This window comes from Crocodylus porosus, unplaced genomic scaffold (genome assembly GCF_001723895.1).
Source record: "Crocodylus porosus isolate Cpor-Errol unplaced genomic scaffold, CroPor_comp1, whole genome shotgun sequence".
NCBI classification, from domain to species: Eukaryota; Metazoa; Chordata; order Crocodylia; family Crocodylidae; genus Crocodylus; species Crocodylus porosus.
In genome coordinates, this window is record NW_017728918.1 from 90,689,575 (window position 1) to 90,703,532 (window position 13,958).

The following is a 13,958-nucleotide window of genomic DNA, read 5'->3' on the forward strand; positions in this document are numbered from 1 at the left end:
TTCCATTTTGAACTTGAGACTGGAGGTTTGGATTGTGGCTACAGGGGTAGAGAAGATCATGAACAAGGATGTCTGGATGGTACTCTCCTGCTATATGTGCCAGAAACTAGCAAAAACCAAAGGAGTGGAGACTGGTATGGGGAGAAAAAGGGGGCCAAGTCTGCAACAAGTGAAGCAGGTGCTGAGAAGCCTATAGAGGCACTCCTTTAAACAGGAAGTACTCAAGGGAGAGCACAAGGCCCCAGCTGTGGAGTGGCCTGGCTGGGCAGGTAAGACAGTCAGCAAGGTTACTCCCAGCTCCAGGGACTGCCTCCCCCATCAACAGGAAAACTAACATCAAAGTCATGCAGGTGAGAGACTGGAGGTTAAGTGTGGTTGGGACAGAGCTGGCAGATGTCATATTATTGGGGAACCAGGTACCAGGATGGCAGCCCCTCCCCCCCAAAGGTACCACCATCTTATAGTATTCTTAGACTTATGCTATTATCTCTACGTGGTAGAAGAGACACTAGAAAAGAGGTAGTATAAAACAATACCTTTGCTTCCTATACAAATGTATCAATATTTTAGAGATATCTGAAATTCATTGGACATTTTAAGACTCTAACATTTCATTTTTCTGTGATTTGGAATATAATTATCTTTTAATTTTTCACAAACTTGAAATTTATTTGAAATATCAACACATGGCACTTCTTAAACAAACTGTTTCCTATGCTGGGACCTTGGTAGCTACTAATTAAAACCATGGTTCTGCCAGTGTATATGAGCATTAGCAGAATTGGCAAGACTGCCAGTTTCAATCAGCAGCTGCCAGGGCTTCCTGGGCCTGTGGCTCGAGGACAGTTCTGCCCCATAGACTGCTGCAGAGCTGGGGACTCCAAGGGCTAGTCACTTTTCAAGATGGCTTGCCTTCCTGTGGTTTGTGGAGAGTTCACTAAAACTGACATTTTTGTCCAAGCAGGTGTTCAGACATGAATCAGCATTGTCAGTTGATTCTCTTATCCACTGGAACATTTTCAGCTAGCTCATTTTATTTTATGAGTGTAGTGATATTGTATCTCCAAATGTGGTGACAAGCATCAAATAATGAATGCCAGTTTTTTGAAAATATCTAATGTTATAGAAATCAAATACCAAGGGTTGTCCTACATCTTGGTCCCTAATGTTTGGAGGTTATTACCTAGGGTGAAATTCAGAAAAGAATTTAAGCACCTGAAATGGATTAGGTAGAATGTTTTAGCCCCACTACCTTTAGCAGTTAGGTCACTCTCATGGAAAGCCAGACATTGATGTTCTAGACTAGGACCATCCAGTTTTAAGTAGCTGTGGCCCATGTACCTAGGTGGTCAAACTAACAGTAACTACACACCATGCAGGGTGTGTAAGTGTGGCATAAGTAAAAGCCCATCTTACTTACTTATGGATCTGTTTTGTGGCAACTGGAGTAGGAAGGGAAGCTCAGAGATCCTGGCTGGTGTTGCAGCTGGAACAACGATGGGAGCCCGGAACCTGAAAACTGGGGGAAGGGGGCAGGTCTTGGACGCTCTTTGAGGCCTATGGGTCACCAGTCAGATAGTCCTGTTCTAGGACCCTTAACTCAGAGGAGGCTTGAACTAGTATCTCTCTGATTTCCTATCCAGCAGAGTGATCTATCTGCCAGAACACAGTTCAGGCATTATCCAAGGCCAGGGGTGGCAAAATACAGCCTGTGGATCTGATCTGGCCCATGGAGGGACTTTGTCCAGCCTGTGGCATGCCTCACTGCCCTGGGCCCTCAGTGGGGCTGTGGTGCCAAGGTGGCAGCGACAGTGGCTTTGCACTGTTGGTGGCAGGGAGGAACCACGGGGCAAAAGGATGTTGCAGGCTGGTATACAAACTGTTTGTAGTGTTAGGTTACACACTAAATCAGGAGATCCACAATTCTGAGTCTGAGTTCTTTCACGACTCTTTGGGTAAATACAGTCTGGTCCTGGTGATTTGGTATGGTTTCCTTTATAGTCTTTCTCAGATAACTATAGAGTGTGTATGTGTGGTGGGGAGGAGGTATTTTTTTGAAGTCTGGTGACATACCTCCTGGGAGGTTGAAAGCCTGGGTTCTGGGTTTTGGTCCCTGCTTCAGGAGCTGTCTGTGCATTTTGTTTCAGGTAATCAATGAGTAAAATGCATAAATGACCTTAGGAGAGGAAACTGGAACCCAGACTCTTCACCTCTCAAATGATATCCCTAATCACTGGGTTACAGAGTCCTCTTGTTTTTTCTCTCTCTTGCCCCATGGCTCTTGCATTCATGACTGCCTAGTGACAATTTCAACCAATGTCTTACACCAGGATTATCCAACTTCTGAGTGTTAGGGGTCTGCAGCAGTGTGGCTGAATGCATCCTGGTCTGGATGCTGTTGAACAGCCTGCAACTGGGAAGAAGGGGCTGCTGACTAGCTCAGGAGGGCAAGTGTGTGTGGGCAGGTAGGGGACTCCCATGCCTACCCTAGCATAACCCCCCCCCACAACAACACCCCCACAAACACCACACCCACACCCACCTGCATGCAGCCACACCCACCCACAGCTCCCCACCCACCCACATGGCACACAGTCCCCCCCCATAGTTCACCACATACACATTCAGGCCCCCAGTGAAGGACTGCCTGTGGGGATGCCAATTAACTAATTAATCCGGAGGGTCATCAATCCTCTATGACCCACAGGTAGTCAGGTTCAGGGCATTAAAGTAAGTTAATTTGCCTGAGCATTAATCTACTTCCTGACCTCACTCAAAGTTAGAAAGAGTAGGTACACACTATAACATAGGTAGGTTGAGCAATATAAGCTGTATTACACAACAAAACCCGTGCAACAACTACCCAACGCAATGTTCCCATAACACCTGATCCTCAACACAATAAAAACACCTGATGGGACAATAACCCAATGCACATCCCAAACCCAGTGTCCCTGGTCACACAAGCAATCAGCTACACATTACAGTGAGCTTTGATCTCCACACAGTTAACTGCTATGCAACTTCACAGACAACCCAGAAACCACAGATGGCAGCAAGAACACCCTGGGCCTAGTCAGCAGGAGAAACTGTCTGACAGTCTCTGAGGATTTCTAGCTTTTCCCTGCTTAGGTACTCAGCACCGCAAATAGGGAAAGGGTGATACTTTACCCAACTGTAGCTTCACAACGACCAGGTCACATCAAGGAACCTGCATTTGACGAACTCCGACACCCCGAGAGCCCAGAGTCAGAACTGTCCAGCTAGAGGGAGGACAAAGCTGAGCCCGAGCCCGTGCTGGCTGCTCTGGACAGGATTTATAACCTTCTAATCTCTCCACCTGTCACTCACCCAATGGTCCAATCATCCCCCTTTTCACAATACCTGATCCAGTTCGAACCTGGGCAATACTTAAAAGGACCAATCAACTCAAACTATTTCAACTCAGTACAAGGAATATTATCACAACTTATTAAATAACATACCAACATTGATAAGCAATAGCATTACCATTATGCACTGCGCATGCCCAGACCTTAAAAGTAGGTCATGACTTCATCAAGGTTTAGAGTCTAAACCCTCTAGAAACTTCTCACCTCTAATCATATGATGCATGAGTGGACTTTCACTGTTCTACACCACCTACACCACACACACAATATGCAAGAGTAAGACTTTATTTTGAGCTATTATGCAATCACCTCTATATAGACTATGCAAACACATGTAAATAAGGACAAAAATAGTTTTTGAAATAAAATACGTTCTAATATATGTTTGATTTTTAGTAAATGATTTGGGTTTTTTTCAGTTCCAAGATGGTAAACCCTCTTCCCAAAAGGAGTATGTCCAGTGGAAAAGGTCAGGATTCGAGTCCCAAGTTGCAACCAAGGGGAGGGCACCTGTCAAGAGGCAGGGCTACTCTTGTGGCCCTCAACAGCTCTCCAAAACTCATTAAGCAGTCCTCCAGCCATGGGCAACATATGCTTCCCGAGTCTGGGAGGGCACCCCCAAATGCCACCAGGGACGGCCCTGCCGGGGGGGGGCATGTGCCCCCCGGTGCCCTCCCTACGTGTCGCCTATGCTTCCAGCCAAAATAATTGCCCACTCCTGCCCAAGACCCTCTCCAGCGCTCCTTTAAATTTGAGCAGCTGTCCCTTGATTTCAGTAGTAATGGTATAAAATGGATGCAGATCGGGGGGAAGTTTCTGCCCCACTGAGAACAAGGCTGCATGCTAGAACCAAGGCCATCCTCTAAAATTTGATGCTCATTAGTCATGAGTTTATGGACAGCTACATTTTATGACTTAGACACACACACACATCCACAACAGTCAAGTATACATAACCATCTCATTGCCCAGCCAGTGCATGGCCTATTGTGTGTTCTCAGTCTGTATATGTATTCTTACATGCCCATCTACATGTAAGGGAAAAATGCCACTAATGAGGCTAGGAAACTGCTATTTAAATGCAAATAGAAAGACAAATAGAATTCTACCCTTGGATGCCAAACAGCTGTCTAAGTTCCACTTAGGAGTGATTCTTTACCCCTGTTTTAGATAAATGATTAAGCAGAAGCATTCTTTATCTTTACTATAAGCTGGGTCATTGTGCAGAAAGGAATACAAGAGTCATTGAACCAGAGCATGGGAAGTACTATATGGGGTCAGGGCACGTGTCCATCCATCTAATAGTTCACAGGTCCCTGCCACACGTTACACTTAAAATGTGATTAACCAGTTAATCACAACTTAAGATGTGACCCACCCACATGTTCAATCAATTAATGGCATGATAAAAGGAGGAATAAGCCAGAACATTATTCCATATAAAGATTTGTAATAACTTTGGGGTTCCTACCTATCATGCCATTAACTGAACATGTGGCCAGGTGTTCCCCTGGCGCTGGGAGCTCCATCAGCTGATAGGGCTCCCAGCTGCCATGGCACACCATGCAGTCCTGTGACTGGGACTCTTGCAGCTGAGGGGTCTCGCAGCCACTGGATTGCCCATGGGCTGAAAGCTATGGGACTCCGCTGCAGAAGCTTGCTACTTACTAGTGCAGGAGGAGCGTGGAATTGTGATCCCAGGCTCCCTCTGCACCAACAATAAGGTTTGATTGGATCTGATGCTGGATCCCACAGTCTCACCTCCTACAATGCATGTGTGGCATGGTAGGAGGTGCAGTTGTGCGGATCATGAGGCAGATCTTATCCTGCCTTTACCTGAATGTCTGGCAGGGGTCACAGTGACAGAGAAAAGTTGCAAAGGGAAAGAGTATGTATGCATTGTCTAGCAAATGGATCTGTCCCTTGTCTCTCTTCCCTTAAAGCTTCCAGCGTTCAGAGACCTAGAAAGTCCTAATTTGTAGGTTACATTCCTAACTATAAGGTTTAATATCCACAGATTGACCTATTTTGCTTGCATTTGTCCTACTGTCTTTTGACAACCTTTTTATTATCTTGTAGCAAGGTATTCCACAAGTTAGTTAGATATACTATGAGTGGGTTGTGGGGGAGGACTGGGGGGCGGGGAGACCAAACCAAACCAAACCAAACCAAGCCAAACCTTCTACTTTCTTCTTGTCATTCATGAGGTTACAGATTTCCAGCCTACCCCCCTCAGTTGTTTCTCTAAGGGCATATGTAGACAAAATGGGGCCCCTAAATTGAAGCAGTGGGTTTAAAAAAATACCACTTCAATTTAGGGCTGATTAAACCCCCGTGTCATGCACACACCCCACTGATTTACCTGCCACTCTGATGGGGAGGGGAAGGCGAGCTGCTGGTGGGTGGAACAGTCCCTGGGCTGTCAGGGGGAAAGCGGGGTGGTGTTTCCCTCTGTAGCAGGTGTGCCACACCCCAGGTGGCACCTGCCCACAGGCACCCGGCTCAGGTGGTCCCAGGGGGCACCGTACCAGTGGAGGAAAGGACCAGGAACCCACACAGCTCAGGAAGGCACACTCCAGGTGGGAAAAAAATTAAAGATCAGGCTCGCCACTTGTCCTGGGCAGAGCTGCTTTCCTGATCTGCTGTCAGGCTGCCTGCAGGGCTTCCTGCAGAGGCGTGCAGCTGCACAGAGCCCAGTGCTTCATTTTGCAGCTGTAGGGACAGCAAACTAAAACCCCTTGCAGCAGTTTTAGTTTGCTGCCCCCTAGGTCCTTTAAGGTGCATTACACTGCTGAATTTCCTAGAGCAGCTGGAATTAATGAGCAATATGCCGCCAAGGCGTGCAAACACCAGCACCATTAAAGAGGTGCAAAAGCATTTAGCCTGCTTTAAAGTGTCATGCACACACGCCTCTTGTTTCATCTACACATGGCCTGAGATGAACAGTCCTGGCCTATTTAGTCTCTTCTTGCATTGAAGATTCTCGATGCCCCTGATCTGGCTTGTTACATAATGACACTGTCTGTTTTATTTTCACTTCTTTCCTGAATACTTCCTAGCATTCCATTTGCTTTTTTGATTACTGCTGAGCACTGGGCTGATATTTCCAGACAACTATTCACAGTAGTCCAGAGAGATTTTTCTTGAGTAGTAACAGTTAATGTAGAGTCCATCACCATATATGTGCATGTCAGGTTGTTCTTCCCCCCACCCCAAGGCGCATCATTTTGCACTTACCAGCATTGAACACCTGCTATTTTGTTACCCATTAACTCAATTTTATGCGCTCTTTTTACAGTTTGACACAGTCAGCTTTTTTCCCTTACCATCCTGAATAATTTGGTGTCATCTGCATTCTTAGACTTCTCATTATTCACCTTTCTAAATTATGAATATGTTAAACAGCACATACCCTTGGGAGACCACACTGCTTACCTTCCTCTATTGTGAGAACGACCATCTATGACCACTCTTCTTTTATCCTGTCGTTTAGCCAGTTCCTGTTCCATGAGTGGACCTTGTCTAATGCTGTGACAACCTAATTTCATTAACAGCCTTTGATGCAAAACCTTTCCAGAAACTTTTGAATATTGAGATATGCTATATCAACTGGATCACTCTGATCTGCATGCTTCTTGACAACCTCAAAGTATACTAGTAGATAGGTGAAGCGTGACTTCCCTTTACAAAAGCCAAGTTGGCTGTTCCCACCAGCCCATATGAAGGAGAATCCTACTTTTTAATGATAAATTCTACCAAATTCATAGGAACAGAAATTAAGCTCACTGCTCTGCATTTCCCTGGATCTCTTCCTGAGGATTTTAAAAAGTGACATTTCATTGGCTGCTTTCCAGTCCTTTGGTATAGGAGCTGTTTTTAGTGTTAGGTTACACACTAAATCAGGAGATCCACAATTCTGAGTCTGAGTTCTTTCAGGACTCTTGGGGAAATACAGTCTGGTCTTGGTGATTTGGTATGGTTTATTGTATTAGTTTCCTTTATAGTCTTTCTCAGATAAATATGAAGTGTGTGTGTGTCGGGGAGGAGGTATTTTTCTGAAGCCTGGTGGAACAGACATACGTCCTTGGTAGGCTGAAAGCCTGTGTTCTGGGTTTTGGTCCCTGCTTCAGGAGCTGTCTGTGCATTTTGTTTCAGGTAATCAATGAGTAAAATGCATAAACAACCTTAGAAGATGAGACTGGAACCCAGACTCTTAATTCTATCTGCCTCTCAGATGATATCCCTAATCACTGGGTTACAGTCCTCTTGTTTCTTCTCCCTTTGGCCCCATGACTCTTCCATTCTTGACTGCCTGGTGACAATTTCAACCAACGTCTTACACCAGGCCTATCCAACTTCTGAGTGCTGGGGGCCTGCAGGGGTGTGGGCTGAATGCGTCCTGGGCTGGTTGCTGCGTGGGCCACAGGCACTGTCACATCATAATGTATGGGCATCTCTCTGCTACACCTCAGGACAGACACCCCACCCACTACACTGTGCCAGCATCCCCAACCCCACACACTGCACTTGTGGCAACAAACACCCTCCTACTGCAGCATGCCAGCGTTCCTGCACCATACAGAGTTCCCCAAATCCCTGAGTCCTTCATCTGCCGGATCCCTCAACCATGCTACCACCCCATCCCCAGGGGTAAGGGCAAGAAGCAGAAGATAGAGGAGGGTGGGAGAACCCAGAGATTCCCAGCACCAGTGGTGGCAGCAGTAGCCAATAGGTACTGCTGAAGAACACTGTGCATTAAAGAATTGGTAGTGCAGAGAAGGACTGGGAACTGGGGCCACAGCTTAACTCCTTTGGGAGTTGCCTGTGGCCCGCAGGCTGCCAGTTGGACAGCCCTGCCCTATGCAGTCTGTTCTTCAGTCTCAGATTTAGGGCACTCATATGAGTGAGTGATGTGGATCTGAATTTCCTCAGTCTGAGGAGGAAACTGAACCCTGGGTTCCTAATTTATGGGCAAGTTCTCTGTTATGCAAGAAATGCCACCATCAGCTGAAGTGTCTTAAGTGTAGGGATGTGGGGTGGAGAGGCAGACCAGCAAGAGCTGTGACATAGGAAGCCCTAGCAGGCAGCAAAATTGCCCTAAGAAGTTAGTTTGATTTTTGGAGTGATCATTAAAAAGGGGGTTGTTACACCTGTGAAGAAAACAATGGGTCATTAACAGGCCATTGACTCCTTAGCTGCCTGAAGAGTAATACTGGTTCTGCCCTGGTAGGAGGGCAGTGTTCTAGATTTCACATTGTTCCATATGGTCACCCTACCTAAGTCTAGAGTGAAGTTTTGAACTGTGAGTCTCAGTTGCACATGAGCTTTCAGGAAACAAGTAGTCTATCCAGGAGAGATATGGGATCTCAGGCATATACCCCTCTTCAGCATCTTATACCTGCTATTCTAGAAGTTCCTCTGCAGTGTGCTGGCTGTTGTGAATCCCAATCCTAGGTTCCTAACTATTCCCATTTAAAGTTTGAGGGACTTGGATGTCTAATTTGAAATTGTGAATTCTATTTCTAGGACTTGCTGCCTCATTTTTAAGGTCAGGGATGCCCAGCATCCATATGCTGAAATCCCTTTCTGAATCTTGCCTTTAATTCCTTTTGCACACAATAGTCAGAGCTGTGCTTCCTGTAGTTGGTCAGTCACACTTCTTAACACCTACATTTATTCTGAGTATGAGAGTTTTTCCTAGAATTTCCTATGTTTACAGACAGCTATTTATACATTTTTAAGTCAATCTGGAATATAGTTTCTGATTAAAAAAAGGAAATGTTGAAACTAATAATTTTGGCAGGGTTACTGTATCATATTACATATATTTCCCTCATCATTCTTCCACTGCACTGTTAGTTATATCCAGTGGCACTCATATGCCAACTTCATTGCATCATGCCTGACATTACACTGAAACCTCTTCACAATGGGGGTCATGTATTCTTATCTGTATTGTGAGCGTGAGGTACTTAGCAGGAACCTGGACAATTTGAAATTATAACTGAAGTTATGTCCCTTACTTTGATGCTGACCTTTCAGGACAAAATATGCATGCACAAAATTTGTAAGGGAAGAGCCCCTGACTACTGTTACTTTTGTTCAGCTTTACAACAGTCCAGAATCTCAATAAAATCAGACCTTGTAGCTTTCCTTAAGATTTGTTTAACTTTCTTTTCAGTACAGCAACCCATGATGATAACATCGGTTAAAACACAATGCTTTCCCTCCCTACTTCAAATGACTCAGGCATTAATGAACGTGGTCAATGAGGTACTAAAAGGCACTTTCATTGTACCATAATATTAAAACCTCAGGGATAGGAGGAAATGAAAGGCTGCTGCCTCTATCAGTGATACAGATCTGTGGGTCCCTGAAGACCAGCTGGTTTGAAGTACAGCCTGTGCTTAGAGTCAATGCGTGCTGCTGCCAGCCCATCTCTGTCATATCCCCAGGAGACATCACTAAGTTGAAACAGTGGGGTTATCCATCATGAAAAAGTAGGGCATAATGCCTTGGCATGCCTTTTAATGGTAGAGAAATAGGGAAGAGGAGGTTCAAATTTCACAAAGGCAGGGGCTGTGTAAGTGGAGATTTAATCAGATGGTGAGCTTTACTGATTATATATTCCAATGTCAACTCTGAGGTGAAGACAAGCCAATATTCAAGTCTCTCTCTGAGGTTAGAGTGGAGACACTAAAAACATAAAATACGAATACAGAAAGGTTCAGTCTTTACTTACCAGATTGGAAACATTTAAGATCACATGCCCCACTTGAGGTGCTTTGAACGTGAGGCTATTTATGCCTTGTGCTTGCAGCACTCCTATATATCCATATTTCCTTTCTACAAGTATGTAATCAAACCTAGTTCTCTGCTCAGAATTCAGAAAAGTGTGTTGGTTCATGTGATTGCCTATAAGAGTTAAGCTAATAAAAATGAGAAGGACTAACCCTGATTTAGAATAGACGGCAATACAGTGAACTGGCGAAGCAAAACCTCTTTTGGAAACCACAGAAGACTGGCTATTAAATGAAATGGTAGTCTGCGTGTGAAATAAACTAGCTTTCCACATTCATGAAACAACCCCCAAATGGAAAATCTTTCACCAACATATTTAATGGGCAAGAAATGAAATTCTGCTCTATTATATGGCTCTAGTCCAGAACACACTGTTCTATACTGGCCACGTATACACAAGATGTAGACTGTGCAGTAGCACCATGTCACAGTGCTGTGCAGTAGTAACGAGTTGCTGCACAGTAATGACGAGCAACTGCGCAGTCTGTGTCACCAGAAAACTATCTGGGGACACTACTTGTGTATGCAAGTACTAAATGACTGTGCCGTAAAAACTGTGCAGTCAGCACCCTGCGTAGACATGGCCACTGTGTTGGGAAATGGCTAGTAATGTGAAAAAAAACCTTACACTTGCATTTATTCCATTTCAAAATTGGAAGTGAAATAATATTAGTATTTTTTTGTTTTGATTTTTCTTCTCTGAACTCACAGTTGATTTGGGCCTGATTCTGACCTCACTTATTCTAGTTTGAATCAGGAGCAACTTCAATGCAGTTAATGTAGTTTTGTAACAGGGAAATCAGTTTGAGATCAGAAGTCTGACCCAGTGTTCTTTCCCCAAAGAATCCCTGTCTGTTGAAGTCTGCTTTGCCTTTCCAGTGGTGTACGTGAAATTAGGGACATAATGTTTGGTGTTACATTTCTGTTTACATTTGAAATTCAGGTTTAGGAGATACTCTACATTCATTTAATACTTAGGGTGCAGACAGAACTGACACTTTTCACAGGATCAGGCTCCTGAAAGTGCTTTACAGCTATGATGTAACACTCCTGCAGAGCTCCAGAGCACTTTTAAAATGGCTGACCATGAGAAAAAAAATACCATTGTCAAATAAGGTATTAGATTACGGCACTGCTCTTTAGAGGCTTATTTTTTCATATGGGGCAGAGCTGAGCTGGTGCAAGAGCCAGCTCAGCCCTGCCCTGGGGATGTCAGCTGGGAGGGAGGAGGAAGAGACCAGAATGGAGCTATTGGTTTCCCCAGCCTGAGCTGGAAGGGGATGGTAGAATGCAGCCTCCTCATCTTATGACCTATCCCTCAGCTACCCCAGTTGTGGTATTGGGGCCAAGCTACGCCCATGAGGTCTCCATTCCACCCTGTCCTCCTCTCCAGCTCTTGAGTGTCAGCAGAAGCTGCCAGCTGCTTTGCCTGACCTGAGCTGGAAGTGGGAGGAGGGTGGAATGGAGTCCCCTTGCCTCACAGGCCTGGCCTGGCTCCCCCCAGTACCCCAGCTGGAGTAGCTGGTGGGGGCACAAGGCAAGGGTGCTCCATTCCTTCCGCCACCTCCAGCCCAGGCCAGGCAAGCTGGAAGTTCTGTTGGTGCTCCCTTCCCCCACCCTCCCAGCTGACAGCCCCAGAGCTGGGAGCAGGGCGGCAGGGTTGGAGAGAGGGGTGGTTCAGCAGCCTCCTTAGAGGCTGCTGGAGAGCCCCCACCTGCTGGCCAGGCCCGGTGCAGGTGCACGTCTGTTGGGTAGGGGCAAAACTCTAACTCATGGCACTTTATGTAAAGCGCCATGAGTTCAAGTGCAGTCCTGAATGTTTGTAGGCACCCTTAGACTAGAAGTAGCCCATTCATTAGATAATACATAGAAATGAAGCACTATTTGAATCATCACCCAGTAGTTTCAAATGTCATGGACTTGAAATAAGTACAGCGCACAGAAACATTTCAAGCATTGTATATAGATAAGTTGAAGCACTATGAAAATTTGCAAGTATGAGCCCCTGTACTGCACTATCAGGCTTCTGGGCCTACAAGGAACCCCACTATCAGATCTTTGTACTAACAAACATAGTACCAATAGGTGCTCCCTTTTTAATGTAATAAATATATAAATCATGGAACTAAAAAAAAGAGGGCTGGCAAGTATCATGAGGGGTCTTGCTCTCCACTAAAAATGCATTACAATCGTTTTCTTTAATGCACACAAGAAACAAATTACCCAAACACTAGCAGATTTCCCCAGGGGCCTGACAGATCTGAAAACACTGTATATAAAGCTCACCATTTGTTCTCAAAGCCTATGAGACATTCCTGTAAACTGCTGCTAGGACTGGGGCCGCTGGGAGTCATTCTGGACATGTGGGAAAATGAGCAAAAAAACCGCATCCTTTTTCCCTGCTTCCATCTCCCTGCCAACAAGTCTCACTAAGAAATCTGTTTAGGAATGACCAGGCAAGTAACAATGTCACCTGGAACAAAAATGTTCATTCAATTAATTCAGTTGTTCAATATGAAATTTACTTTAGCCCATAGAAACCTGCTTTCCAAAACTTTGCTAAACAAAATTAAGTGGTCTTTAACCAATTTCAAAGCACTTCAGTCTAAATCTGAAGTAGGAAGCTGCATTACTCAAGTGGGTCTTTTTTCCATTAAATTCAAGCAGTGTGCATAATAAGTGAACTTGAAACAGAGAAATTGGCTCAGTTCAAGTCATACTCAGGAAATGTGTTTGGGGGAAACCTGCCTTTGTTTTTGTTTCTAAAAATGATGGATTTATATCTGGAGCAGTTCTGCAAAACAGTAAAAGAGGTCTCAATTGTTTCTGACATTTTCTAACTCTAGTAAGTGTAAATTACATAAATCAAGCCAAATATTCCATAGCAAATATTTGATATAATATTCCTATGCTTTATATATATTAGATTACATTTATTTCAGTTAAACTCCACAGATTTATCTAAAAAGAGAGCTAGCATACAGCATGCTAGGAGATAAATTTAGAATGCATTAGCTGCATATAGTGCCCTAGAGATGGCATTCTATTTCCTTTTAGTCCTCTGAGTGATGGCATTTTTGGTACTTGTGCATTGGTAGCAATTCTATTCTTGGATGTGTAACTCTGCATGAATAAACAACTACATAAGTGTGTACTTAAGAACAATTCTGGGAAACAGCATGGTGGAGGAGGGCCCTGCATCTTTCAGCCCCAGGAGCTGCATAGTTAACAGACTTGTATACAAGGCTGCAGCTGAAGGTTCTGGGATTCCCTCTTACCCAAGAAGCCTCTCCCTGACTTCTAGTACTGCATGCTAACTACAACTCCACAGGTCAGGCATTATACTTCTCTGGTGCTCCTTTTGAAGCTGAGCCACCGCTCTTTTTATTCAATACAGTCATTGGAAAAAATGGAGGGAGGGACTATGTTTTCTGTTCTAATGGAGGAAGCTAGGCTCCAGGCTAGAATCCAGCATCTCACTCCCCTCCCCACCAGGTCTTCTACGTCAGCAGATCACACAGACAATTTTTGGGTTGCTGATTTCTTCCTGGTCACACATACTTCCCTCTCTTGGCTGTCCAGGTGGTCAGCTTCAAGGTTTGGGTAACACCTGACATGTGGGGAGCTTATTAGAATATTGTGCTTGTAAGTCAGAGAGCCTCAAATCCCCTCTGGGCAAGTGGGGAGCTTAGAACCTTGCTCCCTTGGGGAATGGCCTAACCATTCAGGCATGGGGGCTAAAATATGTGAGAGCCTTTCTGCTTC